Source organism: Homarus americanus, unplaced genomic scaffold (genome assembly GCF_018991925.1).
Source record: "Homarus americanus isolate GMGI-L3 unplaced genomic scaffold, GMGI_Hamer_2.0 scaffold20465, whole genome shotgun sequence".
In the NCBI taxonomy this organism is placed as follows: Eukaryota; Metazoa; Arthropoda; class Malacostraca; order Decapoda; family Nephropidae; genus Homarus; species Homarus americanus.
Genome location: NW_024756914.1, coordinates 4623441 through 4651094, shown reverse-complemented (window position 1 = coordinate 4651094; position 27654 = coordinate 4623441).

The following is a 27654-nucleotide window of genomic DNA, read 5'->3' as shown; positions in this document are numbered from 1 at the left end:
CCTCGTCTTCGTCATCGTCTTCGTCATGAGTGTGGTCATCATGTACTATCCTACTGTACTGTATTGACTGGTGGTGGTGGTGCTGAAGATGGTGGTAGTGGATGTGCTGCTATTGTGTTTATTATTGATGCTGCTGCTGCTGCTGTTATTGTTATTGTCAATGCTGTTATTGTTATTGCTCCTGAAGTTTATATTGTTATTGTTGCTGCTGTTATTGTTATTCTTGATGCTGTTATTGTTATTGCTGTTGTTGTTATTGTTGCTGCTGTTATTGTTATTCTTGATGCTGTTATTGTTATTGCTGTTCTTGTTATTGTTGATGCTATTGTTATTGTTATTGCTGATGCTGTGTGCTGTTGTTCTCACGGCTGTTTCGTCTGTTGTTGTTACTGTATGGAGAGAGAGAGAGAGAGAGAGGCCTGAGGGAACGTGTTATCGCGTGAGTGCTTCTTTACTGGTGTGTATGTGAGAGAACAGGTGTGTGTAGGTGTCTATGTACGTGTGAAGTTACAGGTGTGTGTATGTGTAAAGTTACAGGTGTGTGTGTGTGTGTGTGTGTTTGTGAAGGTGTGTGTGTGTGTGTGTGTGTGTGTGTGTGTGTGTGTGTGTGTGATGTATATATACGTGTGTCTGTGTTTGTAGAGGTGTGCATGTACGTGTGTATGTATGCATGTAGAGGTGTTCATGTACTAGTGTGTATGTAGAGTTGTTCATGTACGTGTATGTGTACATGTAGAGGTAATCATGAACACAAGTGTGTGTATAGGTAAAAATATTCATGTACGCAGATATGTATTTATATAAAGGTATTCATGTACGTATGTGTGTATAGGTAGAGGTATTCATGTACGTATGTGTGTATAGGTAGAGGTATTCATGTACGTATGTGTGTATAGGTAGAGGTATTCATGTACGTATGTGTGTATAGGTAGAGGTATTCATGTACGTATGCGTGTATAGGTAGAGGTATTCATGTACGTATGCGTGTATAGGTAGAGGTATTCATGTACGTATGCGTGTATAGGTAGAGGTATTCATGTACGCGTGTGTGTCTAGATAGAGGTATTCATGTACGTATGTGTGTATAGGTAGAGGTATTCATGTACGTATGCGTGTATAGGTAGAGGTATTCATATGCGCGTGTGTGTATAGGTAGAGGTATTCATGTACGTATGCGTGTATAGGTAGAGGTATTCATGTACGCGTGTGTGTGACTGTGTACATATACAAGTTTATATACCTATATTGTTAAGTATTTTTCTTGGTCTGTCTTTGAGTCAGTATTTGTGTGTGTGCTTTTTCTTCATGTTGACGTTACCGTGTGTCTATATATCCCCACCCCTCCTGTGTACACTGCTGGGGGGTGAGTGGTGGAGAGGGGGGTGAGGAGAGTGGTGAGGGAAAGTGGTGGGGGGGTAGAAGTAATGAGGGGGTGAGTGATGGAGATGGGGTGAGGGGTGAGTGTGGTGGAGAAGGGGTGAGGGTGAGTGTGGTGGAGAAGGGGTGGGGGGGTGGAGAAAGGTGGGTGAATGGTGGAGAATGAGTGTTGGGGAGTGAGAGTTAGGGGGATTTTGTATATAAAGAATTAAAAGGATTTGTTTGGGGGATTGGGGAAAGTAGGGGAGTAATGTTGTGGTGTAGTGAAGGTGTTGAGAGGGATTGTTGGGGGTGAGATCAAGGGTAGGGGGTGTATGTGGAGGGGGGGGGCAGGTGTGGTGGGGAGGTGAGGGAAGGTTAGATATCATGGCATTTATGATGCTCTCGATACGTGTGGTGGTGGACGTGTGGTAGTGGAAGAATTGTGGTAATGGTGGTAGTAGCGGTGTGGTAGTTATTCTATAATAGCGACAATACAATAACCACCATACTACCACACTACTACTACTACTACTACTACTACTTTTGTTTCTACTACTACGTGGCCTCCAGCCTCCCCCAATAGCCACACCTTCGCCACCATTTTATTACCTTAATGTTAAATATACTAATACATAAGTAGCTATCCTATCTGCGTTGAATTAGTTGAGCCGCAGATCTATGCGGCATTCAGTGACTGTAGCCTCATAGTCAATATCTGCAGCAGTTGTCGGAGTTGGGGCAGAAGCTCTCGTTCCCCTGAGGCAGAGCAAAGCCGACCGAAGGAGAGAGAAAGACAGTCGACATCTCATCCAGGCTGTAACATAACTCCTGGGCTGCTGCTTCTGTTCGGAGATCACCTCCGCGAGTCTGGCGTAGAAACATCTTGCACTTCTACGACTACTACTACTACTACTGCCACACTACTGCAACCACTACAGGAACTACCACACTACTCCTGTCATGCAACCACACCATTACCACTACCACAACTCTACCACACCACAACCACACTACCACACTACTGACCACAACTCTACCACACCACTGACCACAACTCTACCACACCACTGACCACAACTCTGCCACACCACAACCACACTACCACACCACAACCACACTACCACACTACTGACCACAACTCTACCACACCACAACCACAGTACCACACCACAACCACACTACCACAACTCTACCACACCACAACCACACCACCACCACCACACTACCAAGTACCACACTACCATCTCAATCTCACTTCCTTTGTACCATTGATACCGAAGGCGGAAACTCAAGCGATAGGATGTGTGTGTGTGTGTGTGTGTGTGTGTGTGTGTGTGTGTGTGTGTGTGTGTGTGTTAGGCGTAGATTACCCTGTGAATTATGACTCTACATCTCAATCTCACTTCCTTTGTACCATTGATACCGAAGGCGGAAACTCAAGCGATAGGATGTGTGTGTGTGTGTGTGTGTGTGTGTGTGTGTGTGTGTGTGTGTGTGTGTGTGTTAGGCGTAGATTACCCTGTGAATTATGACTCTACCACGTGCCAAGGTCAGGTCAAGGTCTCTCTCTCTCTCTCTCTCTCTCTCTCTCTCTCTCTCTCTCTCTCTCTCTCTCTCTCTCTCTTACTGACACAAAAAAGTCACTGTCTCTCCCTCCTTCCTTCTTCCCTCCCTCCTTCCTTCCCTTCCCTCCCTTCTTTTTCTCCTGTTTTCCTTCCTCCTTCCCTCCTTCCCCTTCCTTCCCTTCTTCCTACCTCCTTCTCCCCCTCTTTTCTCCCTTCCTCCCCATCCTTCCCTTCTCTTACCTTCCCTCCCTTCCTTCATCCCTTCCTGTTTCTCCTCCCTCCCTCCCTCCTTCCCTCCCTCCCTCCTTCCCCCTCCTTCCCAGCTACCTCTCCTCCACACAGTTGCAGGTGTGTTCTACCTGTCCTTAATGCAGTGTTACATCCCCAGGGTGCTCTTGCCTCTGCTTTGTGTGTGTGTGTGTGTGTGTGTGTGTGTGTGTGTGTGTGTGTGTGTGTGTGTGTCGTCTATTGTTTCAACTTGTCTACTGTCTCAGCTGTTATTTTCTATTGTCAGCTCTTATTTTTCTACTGTCAGCTCTCATTTCTTTCTACTGTCAGCTGTTATTTTTCTACTGTCAGCTCTCATTTCTTTCTACTGTCAGCTCTACCCTGTCTTCTGCTGTCAGTGTCTTTCTCCTGTCATTTAGCGACATTGTTTTCTGTTTATTTATGAAAGACTATCTGTCTGTCTGTCTGTTTCTGTCTGTTTGTATGTTTGTCTATCTGTTTGTTTGCTTTTCTAAGACCAATTTCTTCCGCTTATCAGCAGACCAAATTCTCACAACCAAGACGCCCTACCACGATCGCCACCACTAACAGCAACTACAATCTACAAACATTATCGCCACCAACACCGCCACTTACCTTTATCTACAACCATTATCACCACCACTCCCCTCGTTATCAGTTATTAATACCTACCACAATTACAATCACCAATAGTATCAATCAGTAGTATCTACCACAATTACCAATATCATCATTAACACCGCCATAAGCTACCAGTATCTACCACAGTTATCAGCTCCCATGACCACAACTATTGACCCCACTCCCACAATTATTGCCGCCACCACCACCACCACTACTACCACCCACATAAATATTCCTACCACCACTACAAGACACTATAAGAGACTGACCACACTATCACCACCTGCCTCACCATCAATCACTACTATCATCACTATTTAATACCCATCATCACCACCACCACTAGTCTCCCTCCTCAAACACCGTTACCACCACTACCACTATCATCACCACCACCATCACCATCAACAACACCTGCACTATCACCACCACCACCATCACAAACACGTTTTTTTACTTCCACCATCATCATCACCATCACCACATACAACCCCGCCCCCCCCCAACACCAGCATCTCCAACACCCCCTACCCCCCACCAGCATCCCTACCCCCCTACCAGCACCAGGAGCACCGCCCAGAGGTTATGTGTGGAATGTCACCAGGCTCCTGCAGAAGGTCACCACAGGCCAGCCTTGCTCACTCATCCTCTCTACCCTTCACTCCACCCAGCAAGAACCACCCTTCACCCATCCCAGCAAGTACCACCCCTTCACCCATCCCAGCAAGAACCATCCTTCACCCATCTCAGCAAGTACTAATTCTTCACCCATCCCAGCAAGTACCACCCCTTCACCTATCTCAGCAAGTACCACCCCTTCACTCCATCCCAGCAAGTACCACCTCTTCACTCCATCTCAGCAAGTACTAATTCTTCAATTCATCCTAGCAAGAACCACCCCCTTCACCCATCTCAGTAGCACACTTTCACCCATCCCAGTGCACCACCCCTTCACCCATCTCAGTAGGGTACCATCTCTTCACCCACCCCAGCAAGAATCATTCTTCCACCCACCCCAGCAGTACCACCCCTTCACCCACCCCAGCAAGCAACCACACCTCTCACCCATCTCTCAGTAAGTACCACTCCCTTCACCCACCCCAGCAAGTACCACCCCTTCACCCACCCCAGCAAGTACCACACTACTATCACCACTCACCACTGCCCTGCCATTGTCCACTACTGAACTTCACCACTTCACCATCACATCACCATCACATCACCACTACTTCACCACTACGGGTTTAATGAGACAAAAAGGAGTATTGCAGTGTGACCGAGAGGCGCCGAGGTGATGATGATGGTGATGATTATAATGATGATGATGATGATGATGATGATGATGATGATGGTGATGATGATGATGATGATGGTAGTAGTGGTGTCATCCTTCCTCCTTCAGTGTCGGACAATTCCCACAAATATACCTGCCGAGGACTCACCTGTGTGTTATCATTACAAGAAAAAGTGACGATACCTTTTTGAGTTAATTATCGTTGTCTTGTGGGCCGTGATAACAATAAAAACCTTACAATAGAAACCCGTGTGCTTTACGATACCTGTGTGCTCTACGATACCTGTGTAATTTGCGATACCTGTGTGCTTTACGATAACTGTGTGTTTTGCGATACCTGTGTGCTTTACGATACCTGTGTGTTTTACGATACCTATGTGCTTTATGATACCTGTGTGCTTTACGATAACTGTGTGTTTTGCGATACCTGTGTGTTTTGCGATACCTGTGTGTTTTGCGATACCTGTGTGCTTTACGATACCTGTGTGCTTTACGATACCTGTGTGCTTTACGATACCTATGTGCTTTATGATACCTGTGTGCTTTACGATACCTGTGTGCTTTACGATACCTATGTGCTTTATGATACCTGTGTGCTTTACGATACATGTGTGCTTTACGATACTGAAAGGTTGAATTTGGTAATCTGGACGTATATAGAGAAATTGTGTCATGTTATTAGAAGAAAATATACGATATCTTGTGTATGGTGTCAAGGTACAGTATGTCAGGTGGGATCTGAACTACGTTAGCTATAGGTTACGCTTGGTTAGGGTAGGTTAAGTTAAGTTAGGTTAGGCTAGGTTGGGCTAGGTTAGGTTAGGATGGGTTAGGTTAGGTTTGGTTAGGTTAGGTTGGGTTAGGTTAGGTTAGGTTGGGTTAGGTTAGGTTTGGTTAGGTTAGGTTAGGGACGTGTTGACGGGTTCATGCGGTTCTGTAGACCTTGTGTTACGAGGTGAGGGAGACAAGACGTGTGTGTATGGAGGCCATTCTTTGTCCTGCTTGTGTCTTACGTCATGTCTGTCACGTGTTGGATTTTTACAATGTTGTATGTTGGGGGCGGTAAGAGGGGGGGGTAAATAAATAGCCAATAAACGAGGTACCATCTGTGCAAATAACTAGGGAAGGAGGAGGTGGGGGGAGGGGAATGAGTGAGAGGGGTAGAGAAGGAGGGAGGAGGGAAGTTGGGTCGAGGGAGGGATTGGAGGAGCAGGAGGAATAGTGGGGTGGAGGTAGGTTGGGGAGGGGAGGAGAGGGTTGGGGATAGGGAGTAGGGGGAGGGTGGGGGTCATGGTGATGGAGGAGTAGTGGAGGAAGGGAGGGAAGGGTGGAGGGGGTGGAGGGAGGAAAGGGGCAGTAGGAAGGAGGGGTGGAGGGGGGTTGACTGCAGCTGCACGCCTGGCCTTGCATCCCCCTTTCCCCCGCCCAGACAACAACATGCTCCGGCAGCTGACCGTGCAAGCGCCGCCCCACCTGCTGCCCCCTGGCCCCCTCCCTGCCCCACCCCTGGCCCCATCCCCCCCTCCCTGCTGGGGTCCTCACAGACGGGTTCCTTGTCCGGGTTCCCTGGTGATGGTGGTGGGTCCCTGGTGATGGTGGGTCCCTGGTGATGGTGGTGGGTCCCCGGTGATGGTGGTGGTGGGTTTCTGGTAGTGATGGTGGCTCTCTGGTCATGTTGGGTCTTATGGTGGTGGGTCCTCTGGGTGTGTGTGGGTCCCCGGTGATAGTGTGTGGTGGGTCCCTATGGTGGTGGGTCCCATAGTGGGTCCCAGGTGGTGGGCCCTGGTGGTGGTGGTCCTGGTGGTGGTGGTGGGTCCCTGGTGGTGGGTCCCTGGCAGTGGTGGTGGGTCCCTGGTAGTGGTGGTGGGTTCCTTGGTGATGGTGGTGGGTCCCTGGTAGGTGGTGGGTTCCTTGGTGATGGTGGGTTCCTGGTGGTGGTGATGGGTCCCTGGTGATGGTGGTGGTGGGTCCCTGGTGTGGTGGTGGTGGTGGTCCCTGGTATCGTTGTTGTTGTTTTTGCTGCTGTTTTTTTGTTGTTGTTTGTCTTTAGGCTGTTATTGTTAATGGTGATACTTTTGATGTTTTTGTTGTTGTCTTAGAATAATTGTTTTTTCCTGATTTTTTATAATATTTTTTCCTGCGATTATTTCCGAATTCTATTGCTGGAGTCTGCTGTTCTTGTTGGTGCTGGAGTCTGCTGTTCTTGTTGGTGCTGGAGTTTGCTGTTCTTGTTGGTGCTGGAGTCTGCTGTTCTTGTTCGTACTGGGGTCTGCTGTTCTTGGAGGTGCTGGAGTCTGCTGTTCTTGTTGGTGCTGGAGTCTGCTGTTCTTGTTGGTGCTTGAATCTGCTGTTCTTGTTGGTGCTGGAATCTGCTGTTCTTTGTGCTGCTTTTGTCTGTTGCTGCTGTCTGCTGTCTACATCTGACCACAGCAGCAATTGACCTACCGAAGGACATGGCTTCACGTAACGACTGTCAGAGAGACGATCTTGCCTTAGCCGACTGGTGGTGATGTGCCAGTCAGCCAGTTAACTCAGTCGTCTAGAGCAACAATTACTATATGACCTGTTTGCTATTGGACTGTCAGCTCTACTTGGTACATAAGACTGTTTTTAATTTGACAGTCAGGTCACTTTTAGCCAGTCAGTCAGTTCATTTGTGTTAGGTTAGGGGATCTATTTACCAGTTGAATCACTTATTAGGTAGGAAATTAATTTGACAGTTAGTTCACCTTTTAAATAAACTGTTGACTGGGTAGTTAAATTACTCGAGAGAATATTTAATAGACAGTTAATTTGCTCGTTAGTTGATTTGTTCATCCGTTATTAAATTAGTTAGTTTTATTTATATAATTTACGAGTTTTGTGACCGTCCAGTAAATACCTTTGGTGAGTTGGACACAGTTACTGAGAGACTCATTAAACAGTAGTGTTATCCCAGTTATTGTTTGTGTTTGTTTACTTTGTTTACTTTTTTAGATTTATCTTGTTTGTTGTCTGTTATGTCAGAATTCGTTGAGGTAATTTACTTAGATATTGATTAGTTGATTGGTTTTGAATAATTAGATAATCAAAATAGTTGGGTGTTTAATTCTTTCTTGTGTGTGTGTGTGTGTGTGTGTGTGTGTGTGTGTGTGTGTGTGTGTGTGTGTGTGTGTGGACTAGTCTCTTAAAGTGCAGTGAGCAATATTAATAAAATTGATCACCTGAAGATTCATGCCCCCATCTTATTCCACCTGAAGAGTAATCTCCCCGATGCTACATGGGGAAGTCAAGTTTAATTATGTGAGGTTAGGTTAGTTAGGTTAGGTTAGGTTAGGTTAGGTTAGGTTTGGTTAGGTTAGGTTAGGTTAGTTCGGTTAGGCTAGTTAGGTTAGGTTAGGTTTGGTTAAGTTGATATAGTGTCAGCTGTGAGGAGGCTTCTTTTCGAGCACTTCCAACTTATGATCTGACGAAGAGGTGACGGAGGGTTTTACTGAACCATGATGGGGACACAAAAGTGCTCCGAGAATGACACCAACGAGGCAATTGTTGACAGAACTCGTGACCTCAGACAGCAGCAACCCGTCGACCTCTTCAAGGACTGGGTAAGCCATCTTTCCTATACCTGTGTAGCCCCTGCAGGGCCTATGGCAGGATGTATACGCACTGTGTTGACGCGTTAGTGGGTGTGTGTTTGACCTTACTGCACAAGGCTTGAGTAACGATTATAAACGATAAAACAAGGAAGGTAAATGCTTGAAGATTAAGGATGAAGTGTGAGACGGAAACAAACTTCCAGGATAAACCGGGTGAAAAGTTGAGTGTTGTTGACATAGTTGAGTAGAGTGAGGTGTGTCGTGTTGTGGTCTCTTTAAGAATGTGTTCAGTGAGTCGTCTTAAAGTATCACAAGTCTCATCACTTTACAAGTACAAAAAAACCCAGACAAAATAAAAACACAACTTTTTATCTTTTTGAAAGAGCCGTAACCCTGAAACCAGAAGTGCTTGAGTCAACACGAGCCAACTTATTAATCTTTATTGTTTTAAACTTTGACAAGTATCGGACAAACAAACGTAAATAAAGGTGATGTACAGACACGAGAATGTTAACAGAGAACAACGACACATGTAAATACCACCATTGTTTTGCGGGCGTGTAAACACAGGCTGTAGGAAAACACACGACATGATGGACTAAAGATACTGTACGGAGGAAGTAACAGATGAAGAGATTTTAATCAGTTAAATTCCTTGATGAAGAACGAGGAAGACAAAAGCTGGGGAGTCGATAAGATGGTACGAGGTGATGGGCCGCTGTGTAATGTAGAGAGGCCCACACACATGGTCGTCCTTCAAGGGTGAGTCATGGAGGGGGACTGATAGATGGAGAGAGAGAGAGAGGTTTAAACATCATTCATCACCTTATACTTTAGACCGACACAGTAACAAGACCCTGGGCCAGTACCCCAGACCATACTGATGACATTGTTAGGCACCAATTTACTACTAGTGGTTTGTGGCACTACCAGGTAACCACTGTACTACCAGGTAACCACGACACTACCAGGTAACCGTGACACTACCAGGTAACCGTGACGCTACCAGGTAACCGTGACACTACCAGGTAACCGTGACACTACCAGGTAACCGTGACACTACCAGGTAACCGTGACGCTACCAGGTAACCGTGACACTACCAGGTAACCGTGACACTACCAGGTAACGTGACACTACCAGGTAACCGTGACATCAACAGGTAACCGTGACACTACCAGGTAACCGTGACGCTACCAGGTAACCGTGACACTACCAGGTAACCGTGACACTACCAGGTAACCGTGACACTACCAGACACATATAACACCTGTGACACTAACCATGGCATTACCAGAGACATATGGGACTCGTGGCACTACTAGGCACTTCTGGCACGCATGGAACTACCAGGCACCAGTGGCACTATTAGGCACACATGGCAGCCAAGTTACTTACCCGACACCAGGCATGTCACACCTTCGGGCACCCGTGGCACTACCAAGCACTAGACCACAAAAACTTGGACACGGAGACAGGCAGAACACGTGGCACCCCGAGTGTTGGCACCCCGTGTCACCTTAGATCCACGCTCACCCACGCACGCCCATGATATATTCACAACCACCCACGCACGCCCATGATATATTCACACCCACCCACACACGCTGATGATATATTCACACCCACCCACGCACGCCCATGATATATTTACGCGCGCCCATGCCAACCCATAATATGATCACGCCCACATACACTTGTATATGAGCGTCTATACACCCATACCCTATACACACGCCCTCATAGACACCCACACGCCGACACTCCCACACGCATCTTCATGGTACGGTTGACAGCTGGGTCCACGCCCACATGCCCATGTTTACGGTCATACCCAGGTATACTCATGTATCTTCTCTGTATACACATGCCCATGTTTATACTCGCATCCACCCACGCTCCCCACATCCTTATTCTCTTGTCCCCCCTATGCCCACACTCACGCCCACATTCACCCACACACGCCAGTATACACGCTCACGCCCCTGTACATGCACTCATTCTATCGTCCCTTTATACCCATACCCACGCCCACGCCCACGCCCCCTCGCACTAGGGTCTTGACACACGCGACGGGAGGTCATATCAGAGTGAACATCACTAACCTCTGGCGCTCCCTTCTTCCTGCTGCCTTCTACTGCCTCCTGCTGTCCGTCTCCTACTGCCTCCTGCTGTCCGTCTCTCACTGCTCCTGCTGTCCGTCTCCTACTGCCTCCTGCTGTCCGTCTCCTACTGCCTCCTGCTGTCCGTCTCCTACAGCCTCCTGCTGTCCTTTTCCCTCCTACTGCCTCCCTGCTGTCCGTCTCCCATTGCCTCCTGCTGTCCGTCTCCTACTGCCTCCTGTTGTCCTTTCCCACTGCCTCCTGCTGTCCGTCTCTCACTGCCTCCTGCTGTCCTTCTCCTACTGCCTCCTGCTGTCCTTTTCCCTCCTACTGCCTCCTGCCACCTCCCTACTGCCCTTGCTGCCTCTTTACTGCCCCCCTACTGGCCTCCTGCTATCCCCCCTGCTGCCTCCCCTGCTGTCTCCCTACTGTCTTCTGTTGCTTCCTGCCTCCTGCTACCTCCTATTGCCTCTTACCGCCTCTTTCTGCCTCTTGATACCTCCTACTACCTCCTGCTGCCTCCTCCTACCCCCTGCTGCCTCCTACTGCCTCCTGCTATTTACTGCTGCCTTCTACCCCCTGCTGCCTCCTACTGCCTCCTGCTATTTACTGCTGCCTCCTGCTGTCAGTACACCACCAACCCGCACCACCTTTACTACTACCACCATCCCTACCACCATTCATCGCCACCATCTTCCCTACCACCATTCATCGCCACCACTACTACCACTACCATCCCTACCACCATTCCTCACCACCATCTTCCTTACCTCCATTCATCGCCACCACTACTACCACTACCATCCCTACCACCATTCCTCACCACCACCACTACCACCATTCACCACCACTACCACCACTACCACCATTCACCACCACCAGACGCAGTAAGGGGGAAATGCTCGCAAAAGGTCCATAAAAGCAGCAGCAGCATCCACGTTGTTTATGAACCCACCAGCCCACGATCTCTCCACCACTACCTCCAGCCCACGATTTCTCCACCAGTACCACCAGCCCACGATCTCTCCACCAGTACCACCAACCCACGATCTCTCCACCAGTACCACCAGCCCACGATCTCTCCACCACTACCTCCAGCCCACGATTTCTCCACCAGTACCACCAGCCCACGATCTCTCCACCAGTACCACCAACCCACGATCTCTCCACCAGTACCACCAGCCCACGATCTTCCACCAGTACCACCAGCCCACGATTTCTCCACCAGTACCACCAGCCCACGATCTTCCACCAGTACCACCAACCCACGATCTTCTCCACCAGTACCACCAGCCCACGATCTTCCACCACTACCCTCCAGCCCACGATTTCTCCACCAGTACCACCAGCCCACGATCTTCCACCAGTACCACCAGCCCAATGATCTCCACCAGTACCACCAGCCCACGATTTCTCCACCAGTACCACCAGCCCACGATCTCTCCACCAGTACTTCCAGCCCACGATTTCTCCACCAGTACCACCTTCAGCCCACGATCTTCTCCACCAGTACCTTCCACCAACCCAATGATCTTCCACCAGTACCACCAGCCCACGATCTCTCCACCACTACCTCCAGCCCACGATTTCTCCAGTAATTCAGTACCACCAGCCCACGATCTCTCCACCAGAAAGTACCACCAGCCCACGATCCCTCCACCACTACCACCAGCCCACGATCTTCTCCACCAGTACCACTCAGCCCACGATCTCTCCACCAGTACCACCAGCCCACGATCTCTCCACCAGTACCACCAGCCCACGATCTCTCCACCACTACCACCGCCGCCACCCTACTCATTACCACCACTGACATCGATGCAAAGTAGCCCGATACTGATAGCCCACCACCACCAGCCAGCCCACCACCACCAGCCAGCCCACCACTACCAGCCAGCCCACCACTATCACCAGCCAACCCACCACCTTCACCACCAACTAGCTCACTACCACCATCAGTTAGCCCACTACCACTACCACCACTTGTTAAACCACTACCACTACCACCACTTGTTAAACCACTACCACCATCAGTAGAAACTATTACCACTACTACTACTACTACCACAATCTTCACTGTCAATACTACCACACCATTACCACAACAACTATCGCTGAAAACCTTCTCTCTACCACAAGCAGCCGCTCAGCTAATACCATTAGCACTCCTTTCACCACCACCACCATTACTGCTATCATCCCCAGCAAGGAACCACCACCATCACCGCCGCCATCATCATCATCATCATCATCATCATCATCATCATCATCATCATCTCCACAACCGACATTGTTTACCACTAACCATGATGACTACGACCATTTCTCCTTCACCACCACCACTACTACCACCACCACCATCATCACCACCAACACTACCACCACCACCATCATCACCACCAACACTACCACCACCACCATCATCACCACCACCACCACCACCACCTACCACCACCACCCACCACCACACCACCACCACCCACCACCACCCACCACCATCACCACCACCATATCACACCACCACCATCACCACCACCATCACCACCACCACCATCACCACCCACCACCATCACCTCTTTACACCCTCACTCTATTTATCTTCCTCGGTATCTTCTGTGTCCATCCTCCTCATATCTTCACCTCCCCCACCCCTTCCCCTAACCAGCCCCCCACCACCCCCCCGCCCCACCCCCGGGGAGCAGGTCCGGGAGGGCGTGTCATGCAGCAGTGTCAGGTGTGCCCAGGACACCCGTTTGGCAGCCTGCCCCCGCCACTAGCCCCGCCCACCCGCCTGCCTGCCTGCCACCCATCCTCCCCCACCCCACACACTACCCCGTCCCGTCTTACTGCAGCCCCAGCTCCACCATCAGCCTTCCCACCCATCCTCCTCACGCCACAGCACCACCTTACCCCACACATGCCCCACCTGTCTACCACACCACACCCCCCACCCATGCCCCACCTGTCTTCAACCTTCCCACACACATTCATCTTTTTCCACATCACCCATACCACCCCACCATTTACCCACCTGCAACCTTCACCACCCATAATGTTTTCCACCTGTCTACCCACCTTCCACCACCCACCCCACCATGCACCTATACCCGCCCTGCACCATTGGCACACCTGTCTGCACAGCCACCCCCACCTACATTTTGTGCACCACCCACATTCATCATTGCCCACCTGTCCCCACCTTCACCACCCCACACCCCACCATGCCCCACCTGTCTACCCACTTTCCACCCACCCCCCCTGTCTACCAGCATGTCCACCCCACCCACCCGTGCCCCACCTGTCTACCCACCTTCACCACCCACACCCACCATTGCCCCCACCTGTCTACCAACCTTCACCACCCACACTCACCACCTTCACCAACCAGGTGAGCCACACTAGATGAGCCAGGCCAGGAGAATCAGTCCAGGTGTGCCAGGCCAGGTGATGTAGTCCAGGTGCGGCAGGCCAGGTGAATCAGTCCAGGCGAGCCAGTTCAGGTGACTTAGTCCAGGTGAGCCAGGCCAAGTGAGGCAGGCCATGTGAGGCGGGCCAGGTGAGATAGGCCAGGTGAGGCGGGCCAGGTGAGGCGGGCCAGGTGAGGCACCCTGGGAGGTGGACTCAGTATTTATGAGCTATTTTGGTCTCTCCAGGTGCACCTCCCGGCGACCTGCGACTTGTCAGGTAGACTCAAGGATCTTCCAGGCAGACTCGGAGATCTGCCAGGTAGACTTGGGGATCTGTCAGGTAGACTCAAGGACCTGTAAGGTAGACTCAAGGACCTGTCTGGTAGAGTCAAGGACCTGTCAGGTAGACTCGGAGATCTGCCAGGTAGACTCGGAGATCTGTCAGGTAGACTCGGAGATCTGTCAGGTAGACTCGGAGATCTGTCAGGTAGACTCGGAGATCTGCCAGGTAGACTCGGAGATCTGTCAGGTAGACTCGGAGATCTGCCAGGTAGACTCAAGGACCTGTCAGGTAGATTTAATGACCTACCGGGTTGATTTAAAGACCCGCCAGTTAGACCTAATGACTTGCCAGGTAGACTCGGGGATCTACCAGGTAGACTCAAGGACCGGACCTATCAGGTAGACTCGGGACCTGCCAGGTAGAATCCTAGGCGGAAAGAGACAGGAAGTATCACAAAAAGGAAGGAGAAAGCGGATAGAATAAGAAGGCGGAAGGAAAAGGAAGGAAGAAGTGTGAAGAAGAAGGAAGAGGTAGGAAAAGGAAGGAAGAGGTGTGAAGGAGAAGAAAGGTATAGGAAGAAGGAAGATATAGAAGGAATCAGCAGGAAGAAAGAATAAGTAGGAAGACAACGATAGGTAGAGGGAAGGTGGAGATAGAGACTCTTGGAGAGGGACTAGGAACAGGCAGGGAGGAATACGAAGGTCAGGCGGAGTAACAGGAAGGAGAAGGAGGGAAGGGGTAGGAGGGAGACCCCGTTAGACACGCAGGGGAGAAGGCGAGGGAGAGAGAACAGGGTGTGTGTGTGTGTGTGTGTGTGTGTGTGTGTGTGTGTGTGTGTGTGTGTGTGTGTGTGGGGTCAAATGCCTGCCTGGCTCTGGTGCGCGCCTTTCCAATTGCGGATTTTGGTAACGGGTATCTCGAGGTGCGTCCATGCGTTCATGCGTCTTTGTGCGTACTCATGAGTGTCTATGTGCGTCCGTGTGGATATCCGTTATAGTTTTTAATGCACAGGTGTGTTTTCTTGCGTTAACACATCATTCACCTGTGTGATTAAGCATTCATGTGTTCATTCAATCATCCATTTGTGTGTTAATGCGTCCATATCTTTATTTAACAGGGTATTAATGCAACCGTGTGTATATTGCGTACCTATGTTCATCCACTGATCCATGCGTTAAAGTCTCCTCGTTTTCGTGCGTTTATTCGTCATCGTGATCATTGATTTTATCCTCATGCGTCCGTATCTTAATCCCTGTGTCCGTGCGTCCCATAAACAAACTCCCGTGTGCGTAGGGCCCACGTGTGTCCGTTTGCCTCATAGTGCCCATACGTGGGTTTATGTGCTCAGCTGTTGGCCCTTGTCTGCATCCGTCTGTGGGTTTATGTGTTCATCAGGGTCACAGCACAGACGCAGCTGCAGGTGATGGCAAACATTCCACTGCGTGTCATCAAGGAAGCAACTCAGCGACTGTCACCTATTTAACTAAGAGTCGCCCACCACCACCACGGGTATATATATATATTTTCCGGGTTGATAGTGAATAATAATAATAATAATAATAATAATAATAATAATAATAATAATAATACAGTAATAATAATAATAATAATAATAATAATAATAATGATGCCCAACTATACGGTATATAAATGTAGTCTTATGGGCCTCTTGAAGAAATATTTCCCTGCATTATTTCTCATTTCCTCACATCATTTTTTATTTCCCCACATCATTTCTTATTTCCTCACATCATTTCTTATTTCCCCCGTAACTTATTTCCCTACAGCTTTTCTTATTTCCCCCATAACTTATTTCCCTACATTATTTCTCTCCAAGTAGGTGACATTTAGTAAACAAGCATCAGTATCTCAGTATAAGTGTACCGGGTAATGCCATTCATTCCCAGTGAAGACCTGAGTTGGAAGAGATTGACCACACCTACATCTTAGATAACCACAAGGACGTCATAGATAACACTCCGTGAAGAACATGGTCCAGAACACCTAGCTACTGTGTGTTCAAGTTACCGTCCGTGAAGAACATGGTCCAGAACACCTAGCTACTGTGTGTTCAAGTTACCGTCCGTGAAGAACATGGTCCAGAACACCTAGCTACTGTGTGTTCATGTTACCGTCCGTGAAGAACATGGTCCAGAACACCTAGCTACTGTGTGTTCATGTTACCGTCCGTGAAGAACATGGTCCAGAACACCTAGCTACTGTGTGTTCAAGTTACCGTCCGTGAAGAACATGGTCCAGAACACCTAGTTACTGTGTGTTCAAGTTACCGTCCGTGAAGAACATGGTCCAGAACACCTAGTTACTGTGTGTTCATGTTACCGTCCGTGAAGAACATGGTCCAGAACACCTAGCTACTGTGTGTTCATGTTGGCCGTCCGTGAAGAACATGGTCATCCAGAACACTCAGCTACTGTGTGTTCATGTTACCGTCCGTGAAGAATATGGTCCAGAACACCTAGCTACTGTGTGTCTGGGTTACCGTCCGTAGGGGCTGAACATGGTCCTGAACACCCAGCTACTGTGTGTTCAAGTTATCGTCCGTGAAGAATACATGGTCCAGAACACTCAGCTACTGTGTGTCTGTTACCGTCCGGTGAAGAACATGGTCCAGAACACCTAGTTACTGTGTGTCTATGTTACTGTCCGTGAAGAATATGGTCCAGAACACCTAGCTACTGTGTGTTCAAGTTACCGTCCGTGAAGAACATGGTCCAGAACACCTAGCTACTGTGTGTTCAAGTTACCGTCCGTGAAGAACATGGTCCAGAACACCTAGCTACTGTGTGTTCAAGTTACCGTCCGTGAAGAACATGGTCCAGAACACCTGGCTACTGTGTGTTCAAGTTACCGTCCGTGAAGAACATGGTCCAGAACACCTAGCTACTGTGTGTTCAAGTTACCGTCCGTGAAGAACATGGTCCAGAACACCTAGCTACTGTGTGTTCAAGTTACCGTCCGTACATTGGTCACCTCTGGAAGACAGACACAAAATAATGAACACAGACGACACCTAAATCGATAAATAGATTAATAAATAACAAGACAATCACAGATGGCGTAACTTGTCCAGCAACCACGCCACGTTATTGCCACTCGACGGGAAAACCCCAAAGCTTGTGACGTCATTTCGTTAGTGTCGTTATTTTATAAACAACGATTTTCACACAAATTCTCTCTAATAAAACCGAAGAAAATATATGTATCACTTTCTGAGTTATAGTGATTTAATAAGTTGCTTTTTTGTATCATCATGATGTATTTTCTGCAAGACCTGACGTCACTATACAAACGTGAATAACACCCGATTGTGACTTTGATCGAGGAATACAACACAATACGTCAACTAATTAACTATATACTGTTATCATGTTCAATACGTTACCCAAACTACAAAGAATAACATTGTCTACGCCAACAACTTTTATATGACAAGATGCAGCTTCGTCTTCTACGTCATTCCCATCACTACGTCATTCCCACCACTACGTCATTCCCTCCACTACGTCATTCCCATCACTACGTCATTCCCACCACTACGTCATTCCCATCACTACGTCACTCCCATCTCTACGTCATTCCCATCTCTACGTCACTCCCTCCACTACGTCACTCCCACCACTACGTCACTCCCACCACTACGTCACTCCCACCACTACGTCACTCCCACTACTACGTCACTCCCACCACTACGTCACTCCCACCACTACGTCATTCCCTCCACTACGTCATTCCCATCACTACGTCACTCCCATCTCTACGTCATTCCCATCTCTACGTCACTCCCTCCACTACGTCACTCCCACCACTACGTCACTCCCACCACTACGTCACTCCCACTACTACGTCACTCCCACCACTACGTCATTCCCTCCACTACGTCATTCCCTCCACTACGTCATTCCCTCCACTACGTCACTCCCACCACTACGTCACTCCCTCCACTACGTCACTCCCACCACTACGTCACTCCCACCACTACGTCACTTGAAGTCTGTGAACTATGTACTGAAATCACCTGAGGTCTGCCAGGCACGCAAATAATTATCCAAGGCTCACGGGTTAAATTTTCACCTTTATCTGAACACCTGAGAGCGTATCTAACAGCCTTACCTGAGATAACAATACACAGGTAGCCGGCCAACATTTTGTGTGAGTTATACTTAATACTCTAACCTAAACCTAACCTAAACTAAACCTAAACTAAACTAAACCTAAACCTAACCTAAACTAAACCTAACCTAACCCTCGCTAAATCTCTGTGGTTTTAGTGTGAATATTCAAGTTAGATTCCAGATAAGAAGATTATAGTTTGAACTCTATTTTAATATTTCTTTATCCTTTTCGTGTTTTTTTTCTGTTTAATGATATCATAAAACATCAACCTTTACTCCTCTCACTGATGGAGATTTTCCGCGCTTGAGGTGTTTTTTTTTTACGTGTTTTAAGTCGGATTAGTAAATAGTTTTTAATCAATTTACAGCTTTTGGCCTCAGGATGTCAGGTGTGGGTGGAAGTTGGGTGTGGGTGGGAGTTGGGCGTGGGTGGGAGTTGGGTGTGGGTGGGAGTTGGGGTGTGGGTGTTTTTTTTTACAGGTATGGGCGAGTGTTGGGGTGTAAGTGGGGGTTGGGAGTGGATTGAGGTGTGGGTTGGGGAAGTGTGGGGTGGGGGGTTGGGGGGTAGGGTCTCTACATTGACACATCCAGGATACGACCTTAGTTTCTGACTCAGAACGAGGAGAAAGACGAGGGGGGGGGGTGAGGGAGAGATATTGAATGGGTAGGAAAGGGGTGAGGAGGAAGTAGGAGGTGATAAGTTAGGGGCAAGGAAGGGGTGATGGGTAACGGGGAAAGAGATGAGATGTAGGGTGAAGGGGAAGGAAGGGGTGATGGGCGAGGGAGAGGCTGAGAGAGGGGGTAGGGGGGGAGTTCTCTCAGTACCACATCCCTCCAGGTGTATCGGGAGCTAAAATGCTCACCAGTCCTTCACCGGTGGAGTCCTACAGGAGGCTGATGACCCCGGGTATATGTCCTTCACCGGTGGAGTCCTACAGGAGGCTGATGACCCCGGGTATATGTCCTTCACCGGTGGAGTCCTACAGGAGGCTGATGACCCCAGGTGTATGTCCATCACCGGTGGAGTCCTACAGGAGGCTGATGACCCCAGGTGTATGTCCTTCACCGGTGGAGTCCTACAGGAGGCTGATGAACCCAGCTTGGAGTCCTACATGAGCAGGGTGTTGCAGGAATGTAATGACCCCAGACTCAGCTCCTGTGTCGGGCGAGAAGGACAGGGGACGGGTAAAGGAAGCGACAAGTGATCCTGAAGCGGCTGATTGAGTGAACGTGACACCCGGGCCGTGAGTGAGTGAGTGAGTGAGTGAGTGAGTAAGCGAGTGAGTGAGTGAGTGAGTGAGTGGTTGCTGTCCCTGTCTTTCCAGCCTTACTTTGTTTTAAATCTTCCCCAACAGGAAATAACTGTCAGAATTTGTATTTTCTTGCTGTGTGTGTGTTAGCTCTTACAGGTAACTCAGAACAAGTTTGTGACGTAGAAAATAAAAAGCAAAGTGAGTGATATTGCCAAAGATACGATCCTCTCAGACCATGAACTCTTATTTACTCTATAGTTCCCCTCCTGTCCTGGGGCCTGTTGACCCCTACACCATCCACCTGTGATTGGTCACTTATTTGTATTGTGAAGAAGTCAAGTACAGCACCGGTTACAGCGCCTCCACGTGTACCGGAAAAAAAGGGTTAGTCTTCATCATGTTGCTTCCGCACAACGGTTGGCAGTACCCCCGGAGCCGGAGGCCGGGGCCGGTTACAGGATCCCCAGCACTTCGATTAGCCTGACTCCAGCTCCTCTCCGGCCCTGGGTCCTGGAGCTGGCTTCAGGTTCCGCCTCCACAGGACTCTCGTCTCTAATTCTCACCGCCCCTAACGGAGCATTAGGCCTCTGGTACCCACTTGAGGGCTCCAGGCCAAGAAGATATCTTAGCAAGAAATGTGTTGAATCATTTCTTGGTTATAAGGAAGAAGTAGCATGATTGTTGGGTCCGGCCAGGATGAAGTGACTGTTGTTATAACCAGGTGGTGAGTTGCTTCCACCCATCTCACCTGCCTTAAGGTGATCTCCCTCCCTGGCGACTTATTTTGATTATCACTTGTGTACTATACATACCTTCAAGGAGATCTTCGCCCCCTGGGGTACAGACGACCCCAGAGGAGACATCCGGTGTGTGCCTCATGTCGTTAACTAACCTTAAGATTGACCTTTAACTCTGTTTAAGACTACATGGTATTACAACTTATAATATTATCTTAAACAAAAAAATAATGAACATAAACCAAAACTTTCCTCGCCATTGTGCTTGACGTTAATCCCAATATTGAAGATCATTGTACAAGAAGTGTTCTGTATGTCATCTACTGTATATCTCAGAACAATAACTCTTATTTATATTATGGCAACACACTACAGCTGTTGTTGAGGGTCGCCACTAAGATGTGTCTCTTTGGTTAATAGGATTTCATTATTTCTTTCCTCTCTCGATTTATCTATTTTCTCATCTGGTGTTGATGTTTGCTTGATAGCCAGACCATTTTAAAACAAATTTATCTCTTAGACGGAAGACGCGCGCCTTGACACCAAAGTTGGGATGAGGTATTGTTTTGATGTTGTGTTGCCCTCTAGCGGCGAGGTGAGGAAACAATCACCTCCAGGAAGAGAGATAAGACTTGAGAGCTTTGCCTCCTGGTGGGCATAACAAAGATACGTGGTGTGTAAACTGATACTGTGGATGACTGACGGGTGACATACTTTAATTGTCTCACCTGAAGAATATACACCTCAGCTTATTTTACCTTATGATTAAGATACCGTAATGCTCTCTCGGGGGAAGGGATGTGTTATGTTAGGTTTGATTAGGTTAGGTGAGGTTAGGTTAGGTTAGGTTACTTTATGTTAGGTTAGATTAAGTTAGGTTAGGTTAGGTTGTTAAATCATCAAGTAATCTCTTTAACTTGTAATTTGTACTGTACTTAGATAACTTAGGTCTCTCTCTCTCTCAAGGCTTACAGCACTATAACTCTTGCTGACAATATGTGTACTGATTTAGGTGTCCACTACATGATCCATCACTCCCATAACTGTTATAATCTACACATTACTTCTGGGTGAGGTTAGGTTAGGTTAGGTTAGTCTACACATTAATTCTATGTTATGTGTTCACTATATGTTCACAATGTGTTGAATAGTATATGCCTAAGATGGTGTTGTGTGTCCAGTTATATGTCTCCACTGTTATGTCCAGTTATATGTGTCCACTGTTATATCCAGTGTTATGTGTCCAGTGTTATGTGTCCAGCGTAATGTGTCCAGCGTAATGTGTCCAGTGTTATGTGTCCAGTGTTATGTCCAGTGTTATGTGTCCAGTGTTATGTGTCCAGGTTATGTGTCCAGCGTAATGTGTCCAGTGTTATGTGTCCAGTGTTCTATCCAGTGTTATGTGTCCAGGTTATGTGTCCAGCGTAATGTGTCCAGTGTTATGTGTCCAGTGTTATGTCCAGTGTTATGTGTTCAGTGTTAGGTCAAATTTATGGGTGTTATTGGTATGTGTCTGTATGTGTGTTCATATGTGTTTATGTATGTGTTTACGTGTTGCTTTAAAAGTGTCTGTATGTGTAGATCTGTTTTCGTGTGTAATTGTGGGATTATAATACTGTGTGTGTGTGTGTGTGTGTGTGTGTGTGTGTGTGTGTGTGTGTGTGTGTGTGTGTTGCTGTGTGTGTGTGTGTTGCTGTGTGTGTGTGTGTGTGTGTGTGTGTGTTGTGTGTGTGTTGTTGTGTGTGTGTTGTGTGTGTGTGTGTGTGTGTGTGTGTGTGTGCTGTGTGTAATGATAATAATAATAATAATAATAATAATTAACGGTTTATTGAAGAGCAGCATGAAGGCTGAAAATATACAGTTACATATTTGGAATGGGTTTCGAATTACAAATAATATACAAGTAACATAGGTGACACAAATAAGACATATAATAACTAGATGGGGAAAAGCTCAAACTACAGTTCATTTCAACATAGTGACAGTGCAAGGTAGTGTTTACTGGGAGTGAATACACTGGTTTATTACAAGTTATTGATAAATAATTGATAATTTTTACAATGGTTGAGACTGGGCTGTTCTTATAGCGATCAGTTCGTGCACGTATGGACTGGATGCGCGCGCCGTTGTGTGTGTGTGTGTGTGTGTGTGTGTGTGTGTGTGTTGCTGTGTGTGTGTGTGTGTGTGTGTGTGTGTGTGTGTGTGTGTGTGTGTTTGTGTGTGTGTGTGTGTGTTTGCTGTGTGTGTGTGTGTGTGTGTGTGTGTGTGTGTGTGTGTGTGTGTGTGTGTGTGTGTGTGTGTGTGTGTGGGGGCTGATGAGGGATTATCCTGGGTTAGAGGCTGGTGGAGGGAGGTACGAAGGGGGGGTCGTGGTGCCACCCGGTGCCCCGTAGGTGAACAGGTCCTCTCCCAGCCCCTCCCTCCCTTCCCGTCCTAGGCTCTTCCCGTCCCTAGCCCCCCGCCCCCACCCGCCCGCCCCGTCCCTGCCCCCCGGCGACGTTCCAGCTCTTGGATGGCATGGGACCCTCGACCTTGGGGCCAAGCCTCTACCCCCAGCCTCGTCCTCGACCCCATCCTCGACTCCACCCCAGCCCCGTCCTCGAACCCCTCCCGGATCCCGTCCTCGACCCCACCCCCAGCCCTCTCCTCGACCGAACCCCGGCCCTCTCCTCGACCGAACCCCAGCCTCCTCGACCCCCAGCACCGTCCTCGACCCCCACGTCCTCGACCCCTCCCCAACTCGGTCTCCAGCTTCATCCCAAATCCTCCTGTATGTGTGTTGCCCCGTCCCTGGCCCCACCTGGACCCCGGGGAGCAGCAGGGAACCCTCAACCTTCGGGTCCAGCCAGCACACACACACACGCACACACACACACACACACGCGCACACACACACACACCTGATGATAAATTTGGGTCGCCGGCCTGAACCTACCAATAGACTTTGATTTAGAAAAGGAGAATGGCGATCTAAGGTACGATTGGCGCTTTAAGGTCAGACGTGAGTGAAAATATGGTGGTCGTCATCTTTCTCTCCCTAAGTCCTTCTTCTTCTTCCTCTTCTCCTTCTTTCGTTGTTTTCCCCCAAGTCCTCCTGCTCTTCCTCCCCTTCTCTTCCTCCTCCTCCTCCTCCTATTACTCCTTCTTCTTCTTCTGCCTCTTCTTTTTCTCCATCTTTCGTTGTTTATCTCCCAAGTCCTCCTCCCCCTCCTCCTCTTAGTCCTATTCCTTCTTCTTCTTCTTCTTCTTCTTCTTCTTCTTCTTCTTCTTTTCCCAGATCCAAGCGAGGTTTCATTGTTTTCTTTTACGTCTTCTCAAGTCCTGCTGGAAACTCTCTCTCTCTCTCTCGCTCCTTTTTGTAGAAAGGGAGGGAAAAGGGGTGTTAGTAGAGGTGTAGTAATAGTTGTTCTTAGTCTTCTGCTGCTCTCTCTCTCTCTCTCTCTCTCTCTCTTTCCTCTTTGCAATCTATATTTCTCTTCCTCTTTCTTCTTTCCTCTTTACTTCTTGACTCCTCCTTGCCACCTCTCTTCCTGGTCTTTATTCTCTTTTCTAGTCTCCGTCGCCTCTTTCTTTATTTATTTTTCTTCAATTACCCTTTATATTCGTGTTTGTTGATTCCGTTACTCTCTCTCTCTCTCTCTCTCTCTCTCTCTCTCTCTCTCTCTCTCTCTCTCTCATCTACTCTCCTCCCCATGGTTGGTATTTTGGCCCCTCTAAAAAGAAAGTTTCAGCAGCCCTAAAGTCGCATGACCATTAAGAGAATCCTTGCTCATTCCGGTATTATGAAGGAGGCTTTTGAGGAGGTGGAGAACTAGGTGAAGGAGCTTATGGGGGGGGTGGAGGGAGGTAGAATGGGCCATGGTGGAGAGAGAGAGGGAGGTGTGTGACGCCATCAACACCAGCCTCGCCATCACCATTTCCACCCGACGCGTCACTCATCAAGGCCTCCTCCCCCCCGCCCTCTCAGTCTCCTCCTCCCTCTCCTCCCCTTCCTCCCTCTCCCTCCTCCTCGTTCCCTCCTCTCCTCCCTTCCTCCCTCTCCTCCCCCTCCCCTTCCTCCCTCTCCCTCCCGTCCTTACCTCCCTCCCTCCCTCTCCTCCCTCCCTCCTCCTCCCTCTCCGCCCTCATGCTCTCTCTCTCTCTCTCTCTCTCTCTCTCTCTCTCTCTCTCTCTCTCTGCCCAACTATTTATTTATCGACATATTTATCTCTCTCATTTAGACTCTTCACACATACTCCTTCACCACCACCATCCCTCTCACCACCACCATCCCTCTCACTACCAGTCCCTTCACCACAACTCCTCCCACCACCACTACCCCTCTCATCACAACTCGTCTCATTATCACCCCTCTCACTATCACCACCGTCCCTATCACCACCGTCCCTCTTACCTCCTCCACCACACCCGCATCACCAACATCCCTCTCCCATCCCACCACCGTCCTCTACTCCTCCACCACCACCACCACCACCATCCCATCATCCCTCACCACCTCTACAACCATCACCACCACCGTCCCTCTGCATACCATCCCTCTCCTCCTCCACCATCCACCACCATCCCTCTTACCACCACCACCACCGCCATCCTCTCACTACCCCTACCACCACCACCACCATCCCTCTCACTACCCCTACCATCACCACCACCGTCCCTCTTACCTCTCCACCCACCACCACCACCACCACCACCATCCCTCTCACCACCACCCCTCTCACCTTCCTCTCCCCCATCCACACAGCCCCCACTCCGTCGCTCTACTTTAAATATTTCAATTCACCTTTCTCATATAAAAGTGCTCTGCCATTTGCATTTCCACCATTCTTTCAGTGTACGTAATTATCATCTGCGTCTCTCTCTCTTCCCTGCTTCGTTAACCTGGAATTGTATTTACTGCCGTGGTACTTAATTTCTCCCTCATTCAGTGTTGTCAGTCATCTCTCTCTCTCACTTTATGTCTGTCTCTCTCACTCTTTCTCTCTCCTCTCTCTCTCTCTCTCTCTCTCTCTCTCTCTCTCTCTCTCACTTTATGTCTGTCTTTCTCACTCGTTTGTTCTCTCTCTCTCTCATTGTATGTCTCCTCTCTTTCTCTCTCTCTCTCTCTCTCTCTCTCTCTCTCTCTCTCTCTCTCTAACTCATTGTATGTCTGTCTCTTACTCTCTTACTTTTATTGTCTGTCTGTCTCTCACTGTCTATCTCTGTCTCTCTTTCTCTCACTCTCTGTCTGTCTGTCTCTTTTTCCGTGTCTGTCTGTCTCTCCGGTTCGCTTACGTCCGTCCTGTGTGTCTCCACTAATTATCTCTCTTGCTTTGGTCTCCTCTTTGTCCGGGAGACCCTTAACCTTTCTCAGTTTTTCTTCTCTCTCTCTCTCTCTCTCTCTCTCTCTCTCTCTCTCTCTCTCTCTTTTCTTCTTCTTCCATCTTACCAACTTTTCTCATTTGCCTCTTACCCCACATCCTGCCTCTCCTCAATGCCTCCCCACGCACCTCATCCACCCCCTCTGCTAATCCTTCTTTCTCTCTCTCTCTCTCTCTCTCTCTCTCTCTCTCTCTCTCTCTCTCTCAGCCATTTCCTCCTGTATTGTCTTTTCCGTTCCTCTCTCTCTCTCTCTCTCTCTCTCTCTCTCTCTCTCTCTCTCTCTCTCTTCCTTTCTTTCAGCCACTTCCTCCTTTATCGTCCCTCATCTCTCTCCTCTCTGTTTCTCCCCTCTCACCTTCCCTTCCTCTCACCCGAGCTGTGTCTCCACATATTTCTTGGCTTCCTGGAATCTACAGCGTGAGGTGGTCTTCCATAAACGCCTCCAATTTTTTTTCCTCCAAAACCTTCAGATTATCTCTCTCTCTATCTCCAAATCTTCCAATTTTTCTTCTAAATCCCCTCAAAAGTACTAACTCCAAAACTTTCATATTTTTCCTCCAAAGCCTCCAATTTTTTTCCTCCAAATCCTTCAAAAATGTTTTTCTCTCTCTCTCTCTCTCTCTCTCTCTCTCTCTCTCTCTCTCTCTCTCTCTCCTCTCCAAGCCTCCATTTTTCTTCAAACTTAAAAATTTTCCCCTCAAAACTTCTCTATGCTTCAGTTCCTCCAAATCTCAACAACAGTACCTCACTTTTCCTCCATTTTTGTTTTATATAAGTAATTATTTTTCTAAAACTTTCTAACAAATTATAATTATTCAAACTGCATTTCTTTTTCTCACCCAAATTCCAAGACATTTTTTCAGTCCGTTTTCATACAAAAACTCAAGTAAACTTTTCTAACTCCAAAGTCATGAACGTTTTTTAACTCAAAGTACATGATTTTTTTAATCTAAAAGTACATGAATTTTTAACTCAAAATACATGAACGTTTTTTAACTCCAAAGTACATGAACGTTTTTTAACTCAAAATACATGAACGTTTATTTTTCATACATGAGTTGTCTTGTTCGTGGATTTATTTCGTGTAGAGATGAGTTCCGTGCCTATAACCTAACCTAACCCTAACCTAACGTAACCATACCTCTCTCTCTCTCTCTCTCTCTCTATTTTCTTCCCTTCTCTCCCTCCTTGTTCCTTCTCATCTCCATTTCTTTCTTTTCACTTTTTTTTTACCATCTCCAAACCCCTCCTTCACTTTCCCTCCTACAAAGTCCTCCTGTATACATCCTCTCTAAAATAATCCTACAAACACTTCCAAATTCTTCCTACAAATATACACAAAAACTTTTCCATAAACTTTCTCTCCAAAACTCCAAACTTTGTCGTTTCCTCAAACTCTCGTCTCTTTTCTCACCTTGTCGAAAGTGTTCTCCAAACTTTTCCTCCATAAACTCTCTCCCTCCAAATATTTCCTCGGATCTTGTCCTCTATGAGCTTCTTTGCTCTCCAAACCTCTCCAAAAGTCTCTATTAAACCAGTTATTAAATATCTCCTCCAAAAGTTCTCCTCCAAGACATTCCCCTCCAAAACTATTCACGCGGTTACCTACAAAATTCTCTCCTCTAACTTCCACCAATAAAAACTTTCTCTACTTTCACCGCCCTCTCTCTCTCTCTCTCTCTCTTCCAAAACCTCTCCCAATTCTCTCTTTATC